Source organism: Amblyraja radiata, chromosome 12 (assembly GCF_010909765.2).
Source record: "Amblyraja radiata isolate CabotCenter1 chromosome 12, sAmbRad1.1.pri, whole genome shotgun sequence".
Classification (NCBI taxonomy): domain Eukaryota; kingdom Metazoa; phylum Chordata; class Chondrichthyes; order Rajiformes; family Rajidae; genus Amblyraja; species Amblyraja radiata.
Genome location: NC_045967.1, coordinates 59,345,538 through 59,360,176, shown reverse-complemented (window position 1 = coordinate 59,360,176; position 14,639 = coordinate 59,345,538).

Sequence of the window (14,639 nt, the reverse complement as noted above, 5' to 3'; positions counted from 1 at the left end):
ATGGTATACCAGTCATTGAAAGTAGGCATGCAGGTGCAGCAGGCAGGGAAGAAAGCGAATGGTATGTTAGCATTCATAGCAAAAGGATTTGAGTATAGGAGCAGGGAGGTTCTACTGCAGTTGTACAGGGTCTTGGTGAGACCACACCTGGAGTATTGCGTACAGTTTTGGTCTCCAAATCTGAGGAAGGACATTCTTGCCATAGAGGGAGTACAGAGAAGGTTCACCAGACTGATTCCTGGGATGTCAGGACTTTCATATGAAGAAAGACTGGATAGACTCGGCTTGTTCTCGCTAGAATTTAGCAGATTGAGGTGGGATCTTATAGAAACCTACAAAATTCTTAAGGGGTTGGACAGGCTAGATGCAGGAAGAATGTTCCCGATGTTGGGGAAGTCCAGAACAAGGGGTCACAGTTTAAGGATAAAGGGGAAATCTTTTAGGACTGAGTTGAGAAAAACATTTTTCACACAGAGAGTGGTGAATCTCTGGAATTCTCTGCCACAGAATGTAGTTGAGGCCAGTTCATTGGCTATATTTAAGAGGGAGATAGATGTGGCCCTTGTGGCTAAAGGGATCAGGGGGTATGGAGAAAAATCAGGTACAGGATACTGAGTTGGATGATCAGCCATGATCATATTGAATGGCAGTGCAGGCTCGAAGGGCCGAATGGCCTACTCCTGCACCTATTTTTTATGTTTCTATGTTTCCATGTTTCTATGCAAGCAAGGGGTACTTGAAGTTAGCGAAGTCAATGTTCATACCACTGGGGTGTAAGCTGCCGAAGCAAAATATGAGGTGCTGTTCCTCCAATTTGCACTGGGCCTCACTCTGGCAATGGTGGATGCTCAGGCAGGAAGGTCAGTGTGGGAATGGGAAGGGGAGTTAAAGTGTTTAGCAACCGGGAGATCAGGTAGGTTAAGGTGGACTGAGTGGAGGTGTTCAACAAAACGATCGCCGAGCCTGCGCTTGGTCTCACCGATGTACAGGAGTCCACACCTGGAACAGCAGATACAGTAGATGAGGTTGGAGGAGGTGAGAGTGAACCTCTGCCTCACCTGATAAACCTGTCACGGACCTTGGACGGAGTTGAGGGGGAGGTATAGGGGACAGGTGTTGCATCTTCTGCGGTTGCAGGGGAAAGTACCTGGGGAGGGGGTGGTTTGGGTGGGAAACGGTGAGTTGATTACTAGGTTACTAGGGAAATTGATGAGGGTAAAGTGGTGGATGTTGTCTACATGGACTTCAGTAAGGCCTTTGACAAGGTTCTGCATGGAAGGTTGGTTAAGAAGGTTCAATTGTTGGGTATTAATGGTGGTTAGCAAGATGGATTCAACAGTGGCTGAATGGGAGATACTAGAGAGTAATGGTGGGTAACTGTTTGTCAGGTTGGAGGCTGGTGACTAGTGGGGTGCCTCAGTGATCTGTGTTGGGTCCACTGTTGTTTGTCATATACATCAATGATCTGGATGATGGTGTGGTAAATTGGATTTGTAAGTATGCAGATGATACTAAGATAGCTGGTGTTGTGGATAATGAAGTAGATTTTCAAAGTCTACAGAGAGATTTAGGCTATTTGGAAGTGTGAGCTGAAAGATGGCAGATGGAGTTTAATGCTGATAAGTATGAGGTGCTACATCTTGGCAGGACAAATCAAAATAGGGCGTACATGGTAAATGGTAGCGAATTGAGGAATGCAGTTGAACAGAGGGATCTGGGAATAACTGTGCACAGTTCCCTGAAGGTGGAATCTCATGTAGATAGGGTGGTAAGGAAAGCTTTTGGTGTGCTGGCCTTTATAAATCAGAACATTGAGTATAGAAGTTGGGATGTAATGTTAAAATTGTACAAGGCATTGGTGAGGCCAATTCTGGAATATGGTGTACAATTTTGGTCGCCAAATTATAGGAAAGATGTCAACAAAATAGAGAGAGTACAGAGGAGATTTACTAGAATGTTGCCTGGGTTTCAGCAACTAAGTTACAGAGAAAGGTTGACCAAAGTAGGTCTTTATTCTTTGGAGCGCAGAAGGTTAAAGGGGGAATTGATAGAGGTCTTTAAAATTATGAGAGGGATAGGCAGATTTGACGTGGATAAGCTTTTTCCATTGAGAGTAGGGAAGATTCAAACAGGAGGACATGATTTGAGAATTAAGGGACAAACGTTTAGGGGTAACATGAGGGGGAACTTCATTACTCAGAGAGTGGTGGCTGTGTGGAATGAGCTTCCAGTGGAAGTAGTGGAGGCAGGTTCAATTTTATCATTTAAAAATAAATTGGATAGTTATATGGAGGGGAAAGGAATGGAGGGTTATGGTCTGAGTGCAAGTAGATGGGACTAGAGGAGAATAAGTGTTCGGCACGGACTAGAAGGGCCGAGATGGCCTGTTTCCGTGCTGTAATTGGTATATTGTTATATGGTTGATCAGGGAGTTGCGGAGGTAACGGTCTCTGCGGAAAGCGGAAAGGGGTGCAGATGGCAACATGTGACTAGTGGTGAGATCCTGTGTGTGGTGGTGATTATGTGCTGTATGCGATGGATGATGGGGTGAAAGGGGGGACAGTCCCTGTAGCGGCTGGGGGAGTGGGAGCAAGGGCAGAGCTGCAGGGTACCGAGGGGTTCCTAATGAGGGCCTCATCTTGGGCTCAGATGTGGCGTAGACGGAGGAATTAGGAGTAGGGGATAGAGCAGGGGTGGGGAACCACGGCCTTAAGGCTGAATGCGGCCTTCTAGGCCTTTAAGTGAGGCCTTTTGAATGAATCCAAATTATGTAGAACAAATCCTTTTATTTTTATTAATATTTTTATTCATCTTTTATTATTTTTATTTTAATCTTAAAATGAATGTGTTTAAAATACCAAAGAATAAAAGAAGATTCACCAAAATAATCCTCCCCGACTAGTGAGTGTATGTACAGACGGTGCACCTTCCATGACAGGAAAACGTGAAGGGTTTATTGCACAGATAAAAAAGGTATTATCAGATCCTGCTGATCTCATTTCATTTCATTGTATCTTACATCAGCAAAATCTCTGTGCTAAATCTACTATTTTAAGTGACACTTTGCAACAAGTTATGTATTGTTAACTCTATTCGTGCAAATGCAACCCGGCATGGTCAGTTTCATAATATGCTAAAGTTGGACGATGAGGCATTTGTGTGGATTTGTCGTATCATTGTAAAGTGCGTTGGATATCGCTGGGACAGGTGTTAGCAAAATGGTTATCTTAGCGAGAACAGATAGTTACATTTCATGAAGAACAGAATCAGCAATGTGAATTATTGAAAGAAGATTTCTATAGAAATACTGCATTTCTGTGTGATATCATGTCAAAGCAAAATGACTTGAATGTTTCTTTGCAAAATAAAACTAAGTATATTTATATGTGGCAAAAAATCCAAGCATTTTAAAAAAAAAACCTGTTTTCAAAACTCTTCTTCTTCAAGATGAAATTTCGGATGAACTTTTTCCACCGTTAGCGAAGGTCATTGATGAGCAGGAGGTTTCATGCGAATCATGTGAAGAATATGCAGCTGTTATAGACTTATTAATTAAAGAAATACAATGAAAGATTTACTGACTTTGAGAATCATGACCACACTCAAATTGGCATTTCAACCTCACCTAGTTGATGTCTCCAAGGCTCCTAAAGAACTACAGATGGAATTGATTGAGCTCTCTGAAGATGACATTTTAAAGTCCTTATTTGACGCTAAGAAAGATCTAGGAAAAAATGCAATAGAATACCCACGTCTTCGGCAACATGCATGAAAAATGCTTTCTTGAATGCAACATGAAAAGGTTCCCCACCGCTGGGATAGAGTGTTTACAAGAAAAAGCAGGGTGGGGAGAAGTGTAGTCTAGATAGTTGTGGGGGTCAGTGGGTTTATAATAGATGTCAGTCGATACTCTATCTCCTGTGATGGAGACGGTGTGATCAAGAAACGGTATGTGTGTGTGTGAAGTGTGTGTTTGTGTGAAGTGTGTGATGTGTGAAGCATGTGAAGTGTGCAAGTGTGATATGTGAATGTGTGTGTGTTTGCGTGAAGTGTGCGTGTGGTCACCGGCAATGGAATAAATACATCACGGGGGGGGGGGGGCAAATTTGGGCACGTTTCTAATTGCGATGTTCCCGCCTTTTGTTCCAGATAAACTGCAACGTTTGACGGGGGGGGGTGGGGGGGGTTGGACACGGGAGGGGTTTGGACACGTTTCTAAATGCGAGATCTGTTTCACATAAACTGCGACTTCGGAGCGGAAACGAAACTGCAGCCGAGAAAACAAATATTTCCGAGAAAGGGAGGGTGTTCCCTGTACAGACAAGCAAGGTTTAGCAAGATAGCAACACACCAACACACACACACACCCCCCACCGTCAACCCCCCCCCCAACCCACACACACCCACACACACAAACACAAACACACCCACACCCCCCCCCCCCAACCCCCCCCCCACACACACACACACACACATAGAAACATAGAAAATTGGTGCAGGAGTAGGCCATTCGGCCCTTCGAGATCAATGTGATCATGGCTGATCATCCAACTCAGTATCCTGTACCTGCCTTCTCTCCATACCCCCTGATCCCTTTAGCCACAAGGGTCACATCTAAATCCCTCTTAAATATAGCCACCCAGAAATTTGCCTAGGTCCTGGACTTTCTCACCGCCAGGCCCCAGGTAGTCAAGATGGGAGGAAATACATCAAAGTCCCTCACCCTAAGCACAGGATCGCCCCAGGGTTGCGTCCTCAGCCCCCTATTGTACTCCCTGTACACACATGACTGTGTGGCTAGGTTCAGCTCCAACTCAATAATTAAGTTTGCTGATGACACTGTGGTGGTGGGCCTGGTCTCAGACAACGATGAGAAGACCTACCGGGAGGAGGTGGCTGATCTAGCACTCTGGTGCCAGGATAACAGCCTCCTCTTGAACATCAAAAAAACGAAGGAGCTGATCATGGACTTTAGGAGGGCACATCATCCGAGGACGTACACTCCATTGAGGATAAATGGGGATACTGTGGATAGGGTGAACTGTTTTAAATATCTGGGAGTCCACATCTCCGAGGATATGACATGGGCATCACATGCCTCAGCACTCGTGAGTAAGGCGAGGCAGCACCTTTACCACCTCAGGCAATTGAGGAAATTCAGAGTGTCTCCGAGGATCCTCCAGTGCTTCTACGCAGCGGCGGTGGAAAGCATCTTGTCCGGGAACATTACCATCTGGTTTGGGAATTGCTCTGCCAAGGACAAGAAGGCTCTGCAGAGAGTAGTGTGTTCGGCCGAACGCACTATGGGAACTTCACTCACCCCCCGGCAGGAATTATACATCAGGAGGTGCAACTCCAGAGCCAACAATATCATGAGAGACCCCTTCCACCCCTGCAACGGACTGTTCCAGCTGCTACGGTCAGGCAAACGCCTCCGTTGCCATGCGGTGAGACTGGAGAGGTTGAGGAGTTTCTTCCCAGAGGCCATTCGGACTGTAAACGCCTTTCTCACCAGGGACTAACTCTACTGAACGTTTTTCCTTCCATTATTTATTATGTATAAGAATATGTGTGTTATGATTGTGTTTATAGTTTGTTTGGTTGTTTGGATGTTTGTCTTTTTGCACAAAAGTCCGCGAGCATTGCCACTTTCATTTCACTGCACATCTCGTATGTGTATGTGACAAATAAACTTGACTTGACTTGAACTGGCCTCAACTACCTTCTGTGGCAGAGAATTCCACAAATTCACCACTCTCTGTGTGAAAAATGTTCTTCTCCTCTCGGTCCTAAAATACTTCCTCATTATCCTTAAACTGTGACCCCTTGTTCTGGACTTCCCCAACATCGGGAACAATCTTCCTGCATCTAGCCTGTCCAACCCCTTAAGAATTTTGTAAGTTTCTATAAGATCCCCCATCAATGTTCTAAATTCTAGTGAGTACAAGCCGAGTCTACCCAGATTTATCTTCATAAGAATGACCTGCCATCCCAGGAAACAGCCTGGTGAACCTTCTCTGTACTCCCTCTATGGCAAGAATGTCTTTCCTCAGATTAGGAGACCAAAACTGTACGCAATACTCCAGGTGTGGTCTCACCAAGATCCTGTACAACTGCAGTGGAACCTCCCTGCTCCTTTCTCAAATCATTTTTCTATGAATGCTAACATACCATTCGCTTTCTTCACTGCCTGCTGCACCTGCATGCCTACTTTCAATGACTGGTGTATCATGACACCCGGGTCTCGTTGCATCTCCCCTTTTCCTAATCGGCTACCATTCAGATAATAGTCTACTTTCCTGTTCATGCCACCAAAGTGGATAACCTCACATTTATCCACATTATACTGCATCTGCCATGCATTTGCCCACACACCCAGCCTATCCAAGTCACCTTGCAGCCTCGTAGCACCCTCCTCACAGCTAACACTGCCCCCCAGCTTCGTGTCATCCGCAAACTTGGAGATGTTGCATTCAATTCCCTCGTCCAAATCATTAATATATATTGTAAATGGTTGGGGTCCCAGCACTGAGCCTTGTGGTACCACACTAGTCACTGCCTGCCATTCTGAAAAGGACCCGTTTACTCCTACACTTTGCTTCCTGTCTGCCAGCAAGTTCTCTATCCACATCAATACTGAACCCCAATAACGTGTGCTTGAAGTTCGTATACTAATCTCTCAGGTGGGACCTTGTCGAAAGCCTTCTGTAAGTCCAGATATAACAACCACTGGTTCTCCCTTATCTCACACACACACACACACACACACACACACACACACACACACACACACACACACACACACACACACACACACACACACACACACACACACACACACACACACACACACACACACACACATACACACACACACACACACACACACACACACACACAAAACTGCTGCCCTGGTCGATCAAACCCAGTGAACACTTTTGCCAACTCTCACTTCAATTCATCCCGTTAATGAAAACCAAGTGCACTGGAGATCTGAAATAAAAATCACATCAAACGCTGGAAACGTTCAGCAGCCCAGGCAGCCAATGGATCCTCGAGCTGAAACACTTCACTCACATTTGATAACTTAGAGATAGACACAAAAAGCTGGAGTAACTCAGCGGGACAGGCAGCATCTCTGGAGAGAGATAACTCAGAAACTGATAACTGATTCTCTCCGCGGCTGCTGCCTGCCTCACTGAGTGTTTTGAACAGTTTCCAGTGCCGCTGCTCCGATTCTGCTCCTTACCTACTTCGGTTCAGGAGGAGACTCCGTCAGTGAACGTCCGCTGTGTGTCTGGACTTTCCCTCTCCGCGTGTCAAGTACTTGGATGGATTGCTGCACGTTATCCAATAAGGTTCAAGATGTGTGTGAGCTCACTTGTTGCAGGGTGACTTTACTCTTTACCCGCCGGCGTGTTCGCTGATGGACAGTTGTGAAAACCCACGCAGGTCACAGGGAGAACTCCGTGCGGACAGCACCCGTAGTCGGGATCGAACCCAGGTCTCTGGTGCTGCGCCGAGTGACTCTACTCTTTACCCGGGAGCTGTGAGGCTGAGACAGCGCGGAAACATAAAGCGCCAGGGGACAGTTCTACAATGGTATATATTGGTTGGATTTGAGGTAATTAACTACAGGGTGAGGCTGCACAACATGGATTGTTTACTCCGGAATTTTGGATGTTGAGCTGGATGGGAATGTCAAATACTAGATGTCATAGCTTAAAGGTGAATGAGAAGGTGAAAGTTTAAAGGAGACGTGTAGAGAACGTGGTGAATGTGTAGAACATGCTGCCTGGGGTGGTGATTGGGGTAGATAACAGCAGTGAGACGTTTAGATAGGCACGTGGATATCAGGGAGTGAAGGGAGATGGGATATAAGGGAAATAAGTGTTGGTCTTGGCAACATAATTGGCCAAAGGGCCTGTTCTAGTGCTGTACTGTTTTCTGTTCTATGTTGTATAAACTGTTTTCACTGACTGGTGACTCCTGGCATGCGGCCATTTTCCTGCAGTAGACCTTGGTTGCCAGGAGGTCGTGCTGTGTGGCAGTGGTGGGTTGGTACAATGGTCCATGGCCAACCAGATATTTGGTGTGATGCCCGGTCTTTCATATCTTTCAGTGAAAGCGTATCGACTGCACCTCCACCCTTGTATAGTATACACCTTGCTCCAGGAGTGAAAGTCAGATTCAGATGAGGTTATTGCCAAACACACATGGGATCATGATGTTGCTGGTATTTGTGAAGCTTATGGAGTAACCAACAAATATTGCAAACTGAAACAATACAACACATACTCAAGTGCAATAACTGAGTGAGGTAGAACTACACAAAACACAGAGTGTTGGAGTAACTCAGTGAGTCAGGCAGCATCTGTGCAGCGAATGAACAGGTGATATTTTCAGTCAGGACTCCGACGAAGGGTCTTGACCCAAAACGTTACCCATTCCTTCTCTCCGGAGATGCTGCCTGGCCCGCTGAGTTACTCCAGATTTTTGTGTGTCTCTCTTCCTCAGACTGATGGATGGCAGGCAGAATGCTGGAAAAGAGAGGTGGGGACAGGACGAACCTGGCAGATCAGGTAGGTCTGGATCTAGGTAGAGCATCACTCAGCACTCCTGCATGTGTGACCAAGGCAGTAACTGAAGAAGTACTTGCTGTAAAAGCCACCAGGAATGCAGTCAAATAATAAACAAGAAGTGAATATCATCAACAACCACCAAGATCCAACAAACTCTGAGGCTGGCACCATTGTTTGTCTGAAGATAGGCACAAAATGCTAGAGTAACTCAGCGGGACAGGCAGCATCTCTGGAGGAAAGAATAGCTGACGTATCTGGTCGAAACGAAGGTCTCGACCTGAAACGTCACCCATTCCTTCTCTCCAGAGGTGCTGCATGTCCCGCTGAATTACTCCAGTTTTTAGTGACTATCTTCGGTTTAAACCAGCATCTTGCAGTTCCATTCTGTACCATCGTTTGTCTGACTACCACCAAAACATTGTGTTTTCCTGCAATGGGTCATGATTGCCAGGAGGGGGTGCTGTTTGACAGTGGAAGGTCGGTTGGAATGGCCATTGCCTTCCACACGTTTGGTGTGATGCCCATTGCTTCGTACCTTTCAATGAGAAAGTCAACTAAGACTTGGATTCTCTCTCCAAATGTTTACATACAGCAGTTCCTCGGCTGGCCTGTAGAGACTTCGGTTTTTGGAGCAAAGGTCAGAAACAGACTGGGATGAGAGGCGCTAGAAATTGCAGATGGCAGAACCTAAGCAACACACGAAGTGCTGGACGAAGTCTGCAGATCAGTCAATGTCTGTGGTGGGAATGACAGATGAACCTTCAGATCATGATCCTTCATCGATTCAGATGCGTTTATGGGCATATACACCAGGGTGCAATGACATCCCTCATTTGCACCAAACTCATATCTGTTAGTCACATTCCCTGTCTTTATCCCCTTGAACCTTTCCTATCCATGTACCTGTCCCACGTAAGTGTCTTTTAAATGTTGTTATATTACCTGCCTCAACTTCCTCCTCCAGCAACTCGTTCCATATATCAACCACACTCTGACTGAAAAAGTTGCCCCTCAGGTTCCTATTACATCTTACTGATGAGAGTGTCTCATGTTGATGCTTTTGGTGGTGGGGAGCAGTGTCCATGATGGACTGGGCTGGGTCCACCGCTCTCTCCAGCCTCTTGCGTTTCAGTGCATTGGAATTGCCGAACCAGGCCATGATACAACCAGTCAGGTTACTGTCTCCAGTGATGTGTAAAACTCGTTGAGAGCATCATTGACATCAAATCTCAACTTCTCGGAAAGTAGACACACTGGCCTGCCTTCGTTGTGATTAGGTAAACGGTGTGGTGATAAACCTTTAGGAAATCATACAAAGGTCCACGTGACTTCTTAACTACTTGTTGGACCAGCTGACTGACTGTGTAGGAAGGAACTGCAGATGCTGATTTACACCAAAGATAGACACAAAATGTTGGAGTAACTCAGCATATTGACTTTTCTATCTTCTAAACCTCTGCTTTCCCTCTCTCTCCATCCCTCCCCATCCTAATTCTCCGACCAGTTTGACTGTTATTAAATGTGATTCCATTTTATCTTTGTATGCTTCATTGTCTCCTTCCCCTCAGCTGAATTAATCTGTTCCAGTTTACAGGATCTCAGTTCCCTATGATGTCTCGGTTTCACACCTTTCCCTTCCATATCTCTGTGCCTCTCTTTCCCTTGACTTTCTCAGTCTGAGGAAGGGTCTCGAACTGAAACATCACCCATTCCTTCTGTCCAGAGATGATGCCAGTTCCGCTGAGTTACTCCAGCATTTTGTGTCTGATCTTCGGACCAGCAAACGAGCTTTGTGACTCATGGATCCCTCCGAACTTTACTCATTTGCAGTTTCCCTCCATTTAGATGAACAGCCTTGGGTGGAGAAATGTAATTTTGTCTCTGCCCTGAAAACCTGATCCTTTCCTTGGAGAGCTCCCTCATTCTAGACACCCAGTCAGGAGAAGCTGCGGTTCTGCCATGCTGTGATGTTTGATGATTGCAGTAAATCACACACACATGCATAGACACATGGACGTTGTTGTTGATCTCTGCATCAACTCCAACACTTGCCATGTACTTTACTGAATTATGTTGTACTGGGTCTAAATGGTTGTTTCACCTTTACAGTAAGCCGGAAATCCCACTTTACTGCCATCTCAACAATGAAGCAGTACTCGCTTCCATCTATCTTGCTCATGGTGGGATGGGTCTGACCTCCACATTCATCTCCTTCGATTCACAGCCTTATCTCCACTGGGGACGCCATATGATGGCAGCCTCTGCCTACAGTCTGTCTGTTTTTCCATCTTTTTAGTTATTTTTAGTCAGTTTATAAAGTATGTGTTGGAATATATTTTTATATGGGGGGGGGGTAGGGTCATGGGGAAACCGTTTCTCAGTCACTTACTGGCGAGGATGTGACTATTCTCCGAGTCGCATCATTGCCTGCTCCCCCCCTCCCCCCTCCCCCCCCCCCCCCCTCTCGCAGCCTACCAACTGGATTGCCGCGGCCTTTCCTGCCGAAGACTGGGCCAGAGCATCAGCAGCTGCGCAGCACTGGATTCACCACAGAGCGGGCGATGCCTCACCTGGATCGCTGTTTGAAGCTCCGGAGTGTTGGGCCTGCTGCTTCAACAGCTGTGGTTTGTGGAGCTCAGCCACGGGAGGGGGCGCTGACTTCAACATCGGGGAGTCCTGGGAACCCTTTGCCGAGGGCCGCCAGCGTGAATCTCCACCCAGCTCGGCCTGTGGACTTCGGAAGCCCCGGTCTCTGGTAGGTAGTGGCCGATTTGGAAGTACAAGCCGCTGAGGGTGTTCTTCCCTTCCCACGTCGGAGTTCCATCATCCCTGCGAGGGGGCCTGATCACCGGGCTGCCCGTAGCAGCGACCGCGGAGGGCTCTGGAGGCCCCGACCACTGGTGAACATCAAAGAGGTGGTTGACTGAACTTTGGGCCTTCCCTCACAGTGGGAAACTTTGATTCCGCTGTGTGGAGATGTCCATGTTAAAGACCATCGTGTTCTGTGTTCGTTTTTATTCACATGTTGACCACAAATTTCACTTTTGGTCCTTTGACAATAAATGTCTGTTGTCTTGTCCCTTGTCTCTATCTTTAAGTATTTCTGCATCAACTGTTCTATCCTTTGACAGTGAGAATAACACTGCTGACATAAACAACTCAACATTCACAGACTTCCTGTAGAAACTGCAACATCCTTCAACATCTTTTACCTCCTGCTCAGGATTTTGGGTAAATCGCTATTTTGAGGAGTAGATCAGGTGGATGCACAGAGTCTCTTACCCAGAGTAGGGGAATCGAGGACAAGAGAACATAGGTTCAAGGTGAAGGCGGAAAGATTTAATAGGAATCTGGTGGGTAACTTTTTCACACCGTGGTGGGTGTATGGAACGAGCTGCCAGAGGAGGTAGCTGAGGCTGGGACAATCCCAATGTTTAAGAAACAGTTAGACAGGTACACGGATAGGACAGGTTTGGAGGGATATGAACCAAGCGCAGGCAGGTGGGACTAGTATCGAATGGGACATGTTAGCCGGTGTAGACAAGTTGGGCTGAAGGGCCTGTGTATCACTTTGACTCTATGAGTACAGGATGCTGAGGGGTAATCTCACACAGATATGTAAAACCATAAGGGGGATAGGATGAATGTACAGAGTATTCCCCCCCCCACCCCCACCCCCACCAGAGCTGAGCGGACAAAAATGTGAGGTGTACAAGTTGAACCAGACATAGACATGGGTTTAAGGTGAGAGGGAAAAGATTTAATAGGAACACGATGGTAACTTTTTCCACACAATGGTGGGTACATCTACCAGAGGAAATAGTTGAGTCAAGTATGTTTTAAAGATATTTGGACAGGTAGATTATAGAAATATAGAAAATAGGTGCAGGAGGAGGCCATTCAGCCCCTCGAGCCAGCACCTCCATACATTGTGATCATGGCTGATCATTCCCAATCAATAACCTGTGCCTGCCTTCTCCCCATATCCCTTGACTCCACTAGACCCTAGTGCTCTATCTAACTCTCTCTTAAATCCATCCAGTGATTTGGCCTCCACTGCCCTCTGTGGCAGGGAATTCTACAAATTCACAACTCTGGGTGAAAAAGTTTTTTTCTCACCTCTGTCTTAAATGGCCTCCCCTTTATTCTAAGACTGTGGCCCCAGAGGAAAAGTTTAGCAGGATATGAGCAAATGGGGCTAGCTTAGAAGGGCTAGCAGGTTGGCTGACAATAGGTGCAGGAGGAGGTCATTCGGCCCTTCGAGCCAGCACCACCATTCAATGTGATCATGGCTGATCATCCCCAATCAGTACCCCGTTCCTGCCTTCTCCCCATATCCCCCGACTCCGCTATTTTTAAGAGCCCTATCTAGCTCTCTCCTGAAAGCATCCAGGGAACAATTGGTATAGATGAGTTGGGCCAAGGGGTTTCTCTCCATGATGTATGCTCCATGACAGAAGTAGTGTGGTTGAGAAAGCATGGTGTGTGACTACGTATCACCTCTGCATCACAATAGCAACACCCCTGCACTGAATACGCTGAGCATTACTTTTCATTGTAAACATTGGTTGTTTTGCTGAAAGCCGGGTGAATCAGATTAGGTGTGATCTCTCTGAAACTGCACGGTTTAGCCATCTGACCTACTTAGAGATGCAAATGAATGATATCATAGTGGAACATAATTCAGCACCAAGGTTCACTTTTAATCTGCAGTCATTAAATACTCAACCATTTTCCTCTCACCTTCCAGCCCACCAGCCTCTGCATTCAGCAGATCCTCCTTCACAAGTTCCATCCACCCCAACCAGGTTTCACCATCAAACCCATGATCTCCTCCCCTCACCTGTGTGACCCGGGGGTCTATTCTTCAGTCACTGTTTACTACTCCCCATCCCACGGCGCTTCACCTTGCACCCACAGGTGATGCAACACCTGCCCCTTTCATCTCTTCCCTTCCCACCATCCAGTCACCTCATTTTTCTCCAGTGAGTTAGCACTTGATGAACTATGTTCCATCCACAGGAGTGTTACCAAGTTCCCTGTTCCCTGCCGATTTACTTCACAATCCCGCTCCCATCCTAGTCGTCCCACCTGTGTCTCCTGCACTGTTAAGGTGATCCCAGCATAAACTCAGGGAACAACACCTCACCTTGCAGCCTTCTGGGCTCAGACTGGAATTCTCCAACTTTAGGTAACTTTTACATTGAAAATAGGTGCAGGAGTAAGACATTCGTCCCTTCGAGCCTGCACCACCATTCAATATGATCATGGCTGATCATCCAACTCAGTATCCTGTACCTGCCTTCTCTCCATACCCCCCGATCCCTTTAGCCACAAGGGCCACATCTAACTCCCTCTTAAATATAGCCAATGAACTGGCCTCAACTACCTTCTGTGGCAGAGAGTTCCACAGATTCACCACTCTCTTTTGTTCTGTTTGTATTAGGACTGGGCATCTTTATAAACCAGCATCTGCAGTTCCTGCTAACATGTTTGTCAGGCGACTCATTTGCATTCATTTGCACAGACTGACCCACCAGGAATGTCCCACTCAACCAGATATACGACACCACACAGATCTTTACATCATTCCTACACCGCACAGATACAATGACTATCAGAGCATAATTTGCCCAGAAAAGGAAAAAAGAATGAATCTATAAGTTCATCCGCCAAGTATTCCTTCTTAGGGCCCCTTCGGTCGTAGCTGACCATGGGTGTCTCCAGAGTGCTACTCCCTATATGGAAGACGCCTGTGCGTGACTTTGTTTAACGAGGGGAGACTGGTGCACAGACAGCCACCCCACGGTCCTTGACAGATCTGGGTCAGGATCCAGTGGCATGGAGTCCAAGACGATTGGAGACACTTTTCTGCTGCAGCCTTCATCCGCCTTCCCAGCCGTTGTGACGCTCCATAATGTCAGCCATCATCCTCCACAGGAGGACAAGTATTCACATACAAGGAATTTGCCTTGGTGCTCCACACGCAAGTGGTAACATGACATACAGTGACAGTTAGGAATGACACATAAAACATTAATAATAAAACATTATTGA